Consider the following 6,000-nt stretch of genomic DNA (forward strand, 5'->3'; position numbering starts at 1 on the left):
GAGTCTCAGTTTTGAAAGTGACCTCTAAAACTGCACCTATAAAAATATTCATATAGGTTTTTGCATGCACTAACGCCCTTAATTTCTGATGCAGAGTTCAATGTATAACTACCCCAAAAAAGAAAAGGAGTACTTGTGGCACCTTAGAGACTAACCAATTTATTTGAGCATGAGCTTTCGTGAGCTACAGCTCACTTTCCCAAAAAACTAGATTGTGACTTGGGCTACATGCGTGCCGTGGGAAGTAAGAAGCCTCTTGCATACCTGTACATGGACAACCAAAATTTGCATAGCACCTGCTTAGTCCCAACAGAACAGAGTCAGCCCCTCAGGTGAGCTGGTCAATGCACTTGACTGAGTGTGACAGGAGTCATAATTTGTTACTGGTATAAGCTGGGGCAATTATTACTCTTTTCAAGCAGGGAATTTTGTCTCAAAGGAGTGCCTGAGATATTCTCAGGGATACTCATCATATGCACAAACCCTTGATAAAGGCACAATCTAGTTAAATATATTTTGCCCTGTGTCTTTTAGACCTTTGATAACAGCATTAAATGTTTGCTTTACCACTGTTTCCCTCTAGAGACTTCCTCTCTTCTTTGTTCATCATCATGTTTTCTACAGCAACTTACTAATGCCTTCACAGTTGGCTCAAGTACATTGACTACACGGTTCTTGGATTTTCCTTTTGTTCTTCTTGTTCATGGAACAATCTCATGTATTAACAGTTTGTTACACCACCAGTCAGCTTGTAGACAGAGAAAGAAGTTACAGTAATAGCAGACATGAATTGCTGACTTTAGTGGCAAATTCACATGTGCTAGTACATTTATCAAGCTTTAGAGTAACAACAGAGGCCCTTTGAGAAAAAGATGTTTCACAAAATAATTGATCTTGAACACGTGACTTGAACACTATTCCTCTAGTGCTACTACCAAGTGATGGTGTGGCATGCCACAAAACCAGATCTTCCTTCTCTAGGAGAATTTTTTTGAGATGCTGATCCACCTAACAAGTATTTGAGACCCATCATGATTTAAAAAACAACCAACCAACCAAACAACAACAAAAAAACCCACACACCTCAGATTTTCTGTTTTGCACTGAACTTCTGACCTGGAATGACATTGCTCATCTGGAAGATGAATTAGCCACAATTCTAGAACACTAGTGATGTTCAGACACTCAGATTGTTTGTTTGATTTTTTAAAATGTTCTTTATGTAAAGTAAAATTGTCCCTATGCACAAATAGCTCCATTGACTTCAATGGAAACTATGGAACACAGCCTTTGCTGGTGTAACTCCATTGGAAACCAGTGGAGTTTCACCAGCAAGAATTCGGCCCCATTGGTGTGCATCCAAGGGTAAAATTTAGCTTTTAACCAGAAAATACTAAGTGAGGTGTTACACTTTAAAACGAGATGTATCTTTATGCACTCTCCATGAGAAGACAACTCAGTACATTAATAATAATATAGCAATTATTCAGGAAAAACATTACAACTAGAGTTCTCAAATCTCCACACAAACTGTTTAAAACAGAAAAATAAATAGCTTTTCTTACAGTGACTTTTGGAAAGATAAGATAAGAATATTCTTCACCTCTCTTAATTTAACTGGGCAGAGAAGAAAGTTGCACAGAAGTTCAGAACTATTCTTATGGTTTTCTTGCCCTCTATCTTGTGATTAAGAAATTCTGCATTATGCCATACCACTTCATGGCCAGGGGAATGATGTGTAAATTACACCTTCTGGTGCCCCAGCAAGGCTAAATTGTAGTGCTTGATACAAGGTCAGAGCCAGGAAGTTCATAGCACCTGTGAGTAGTTTTTCTGGCCCTGATGTCATATGTAGCTGCCTATTTTGAGTGATAACATCTCACTGGAGGCATTGGTAGAACCAGTGTTAGTTACTCAAAACATTTACTGAGGCCAGCAGTGACAGTCTTAAGTTCCTTATATATATTTGACATACACAAACTACGTATGTGCCTATTGTTTGTCCTTAAAAAAAAAAGGCATTGCTTTGATTAGATAATGTTTCTAGCTTCAAGGTTAGTGAGAGTGTACCACCAAGAATGATGCTAAGAGGTCAGAATGATGTGATTACACATCCTCTTCCATGAAGAAGCAAATGTATTTCAAATCTAGACAGCATAAAGCTCGCCGACATCCAGATGCCCAGCAAATGCAAGAGAAAAATGGCATAATAGGGTATAAAAATATTGTATGGTGTCAATCTTAAGATCCAGGAGGTTAAAGTAGGTCTGTCTGTATAGACATGATTATTGGTATTTATGGTGGGAGAATCTTAATGGTAACAATAACGTGAGTTGAAAGACTGGGGCCAATTTGAGAAGTGAGTCTGTGTGGACATAAGCTGATGCAACTTCCTACTTCCTGACTTTTCATTGTCTTCTATTCATTAAATTAGACAAGTGGTTCTCAACCTGGGGTCTGCACTTCCATTTGAAATTTTTTTAGGGGTCTGCAAATGGAAAAAAAGTCTGAGAACCACTGAGTTAGACCACCTTAGACTTCCCTAGACTCACCTTTGAATTTGTCTCATGGACTTCCCAAATCACCCATTTCTTCATTTTTCTTTCCGTTCCTCTTTCTTCTCTTCTGCTCTCATTGGCACATTTTGCATCATAGTTACCAGTTTGAAAACCTTCATTGCTCTTTCCCACCATTACTGGAGCTTGCTTTTTCTTTTTTAAATCGTTTTAAGAGGGTGCCTTTCTTTAGTGACAGATGAGTACCCGTGATGGTATTATATGATGGGCCAGTGCTTGTTTTGTGCTTCTCTTCTAAGACGCCAGTTGGTTTAATAGAAAAGTTATTTTGTGGCATTTTAAGGGATCGTATTGGCTGCTTAATTTAGTTTAATCATTAACTGAACTAATACATTTTAGAGTTTATTCTTTGCAGTATTTTCTAAAGTTCATGTCAATGAAATTAATACTGATTTAAGTCATCAGTCATTAAAAGCAGACTTGTGTGATGGTTAGTTTCCTAGATATGTTTTTATTCTTTGTAGTGAAAATGAAATTGTTCTCAGTGTAATATTAATTAACAGTTCTTACGTGCATTCTGGATGGAGTATTGGCTAGGAAGGTGGTGGAGTGGAAACGCATAGCTTCAGCAATGAGCCTCCAATAAACTTAGTGCTCCCTGCAATGGTGCAGGCAGGGCCAGGCTACATCATTGTTAGAAGCAGCACTTCCTTAGCCCATTTCTGTATTGGCAATTTTCCTCCATGTCATTACTCCCTCTCAACTTGAGGAAAGATAAAGAGCTTGGATCAGTGGAATTGAATGAATGTAACAGAGGAAAGTGTGACCTATTTTATCTCATCTTTATAGAAAACAAGTATTGTTTTCAATTACTGTCTTAAATGGCTGTCTCTGTTTAAAATTACTTATCTGCCTATATGCTTGCTGGTTAGTAACCATCTCTGTAAGACTTCTGCATCTTCTCTTAGGGATGGGAGGGAACAGTAAATTACTATATTTTGTTTTAGCTAATGGGTTACAGAGAAGCAGACACAGCACAATTTACATTCTGTTATAAATTAAGTGTGGGTGATGGTATATGCTTAGTGGCTGAAGCCGGTATGTACGATAAATCAGAGTTAATAATATGAATAGCGGGTTTTGGCATGAAGTAATAAAAAGAGGGAGAGAGAGTGCAAACTATAACAACAACATTTAACCAAACTGGAAAAAGGCTATTTCAGATCGTAATCATACTTACAGTAAGCTGAAGGACAGGGATTTCAATAGAGAGTTTGGTAGATTTGTAAAATGGGTGTCACTTTCTCACCATAAACCCCATTTAAAAGAGTTTATATGCTCTGCTTGGGGGGTGGGCGGGAAGAGAGCTCTATAGTGAGTTTAGCCTTCATTCTTCAGTCAAGTCCCTTTGTGCTATTTGCAAAATTCATCCAGAACTGAAGACTTAATTCTACTGTCCTTACTCAGGCAAAAATCCCACCAAAAATTGAATTGATGAGCTTCAGAACTTTACTCAAAAGTGTGACCAAGCTGCAGTCTCAGGCAAGACTCCAAAGGAAGCCAGTGGGAATTTTGCAGAAGTAAGGGCCTCATAATCAAGCCCTCAGTTTGATCATCAAAAACGGATATGCCATCTGCATGTGTACATTACTGATTATCAATGGACTGTTTGATTTAAATTTCCAAGGCAAGATTGACAAAGGCTGCTTTAAGAAACCCAGTGTTTCAGATTACAGTTCTGTTTCTGGTATTACTTAGCAAATCATTGGCAAGTAAAAATACTTCACACCTATTCCAGGGATTATTTTTCTCTCTCTTTCTCTCTCTCTGTGTGTGCGTGCACGCGTGCAATTGCCTAGATTTGTATCCTGAGGTAAACCAGGTCAAAATGGAGGCACCTAAGAAAAATTAAGTGAATATGAATAATAATAATAGTGAATGAACTTTCACTGAGCCTCTTAGCTTGAAGTGCTGTACACAGTAAATGCCTGAAGGACATTAAAATCAGATTACACACTTCATAAGTGTTCGGAGGAGTCAAAATCTGTGTGTTACATTTTGTAGCAATCCAATAAAAATAAAAAATAAAATATCAAATTATTCCTTTGTTTGGAGAGCTGTTGCATATTTTAAAACAAGTGGATATATGCAGTAAACATTTTTCATAATTTTTTAATATGGATTCTGATCAGCACTATAATTGTTCTATAGCATGGATTATGTTAGTGTTATTTCAGTGATGAGCTACTAGTCTAGATAAATGGTTGAGTCTTCCTCATCTGAGGGAGAGGCAAATGGTAACCAATCCAGTTGTAGGATTTTCACATCTAGTCCCTCCTCCTCCTCTTGACATTCAGGCAGGCTTCCTCTCTTTATTCCCATTTAATCTTTCTCTGCTAAAATGCCAATCATGATGCCAATTATTGCTCTGAATTTTGGGATGCAGATCCAGAACAGCAGAGTTCACTAGAAATTAGAGGCCACTGCACCTGTGGCACCAAACAGCCATATCAAATGGTAATGATCTTCAGTCACTACTGTCTTGGACTGGATTTGAATTTAAGACCTAGAGGTAAAAGGCTGGATCCCCCATTCTGAGTTCTGTGAGCCATCCATTCTTGAGGGTGAAAATTTTTCATTAAGCTTACAATTCAGGGAGAATAGTATTTAAATTGTGGAAAAGTTGTATGACATCAGGGATGTATTGTATGTAGTGAATACAATAGGCTCACTCAAGTTAAGCTAATTAATGGAACAGGATCTGCATATCATGTGACAGGAGGAAAAAACAAACACCAATTCAGATACTTCATTATGGAAAACAAAAGGGTTTTCAAAAGTGTGTGTTCAAATAACAAATTTTATTCTTTGATGGATTTGGCACTCATGGAAATTAAGAACTTCTATACTGGTTAAAGCAAGTCAGCACAAACTGCAAGCTTTCCTAATGTAGCTCTGACTAACTGTTTCTCATTCATGGTCTTCAGTATCCTTGATATCACAGTTCTGGCCCTGTTCTGTGTTGAGACTACCTGTTGTATTGATAATGATGGAGTGGTGTTTGAGGTGGGTAAAGTTAATCAAATTCACTTCCATTTTGCTGTCAGACATAAGGATTTGAACCCAGATCAATTCTGCTCTTCATTGGTTTTCTCACAATAAGAATGATAATCCTCTGACGGGAAGTGTTCGCTCAGTGTCAGTACTTTGCCGTCTCTAAGATGAATTCTGATTCAGCACACCCCACCATGAATTCTTGTTCAACATCCAGTTTCTTGTGAGCCGAATCCATGATCTGTTTCTTAGAATTATTCATCTCCAGCAACACAGCTTATACACTGCAGTGAGTATTGAAGGGCCAAGAGCAGCCAAAGTGCAGTATAGATTCAAAACAGCTCTTAGCTTAGACAAAAAAAAAAAAAAAAAAAGAAACCCCACCAAAACACCCCCCCCAACACACACCTTTTCCAACTCAAACATTGCA

Source organism: Lepidochelys kempii, chromosome 8 (assembly GCF_965140265.1).
Source record: "Lepidochelys kempii isolate rLepKem1 chromosome 8, rLepKem1.hap2, whole genome shotgun sequence".
NCBI lineage: Eukaryota > Metazoa > Chordata > Testudines > Cheloniidae > Lepidochelys > Lepidochelys kempii.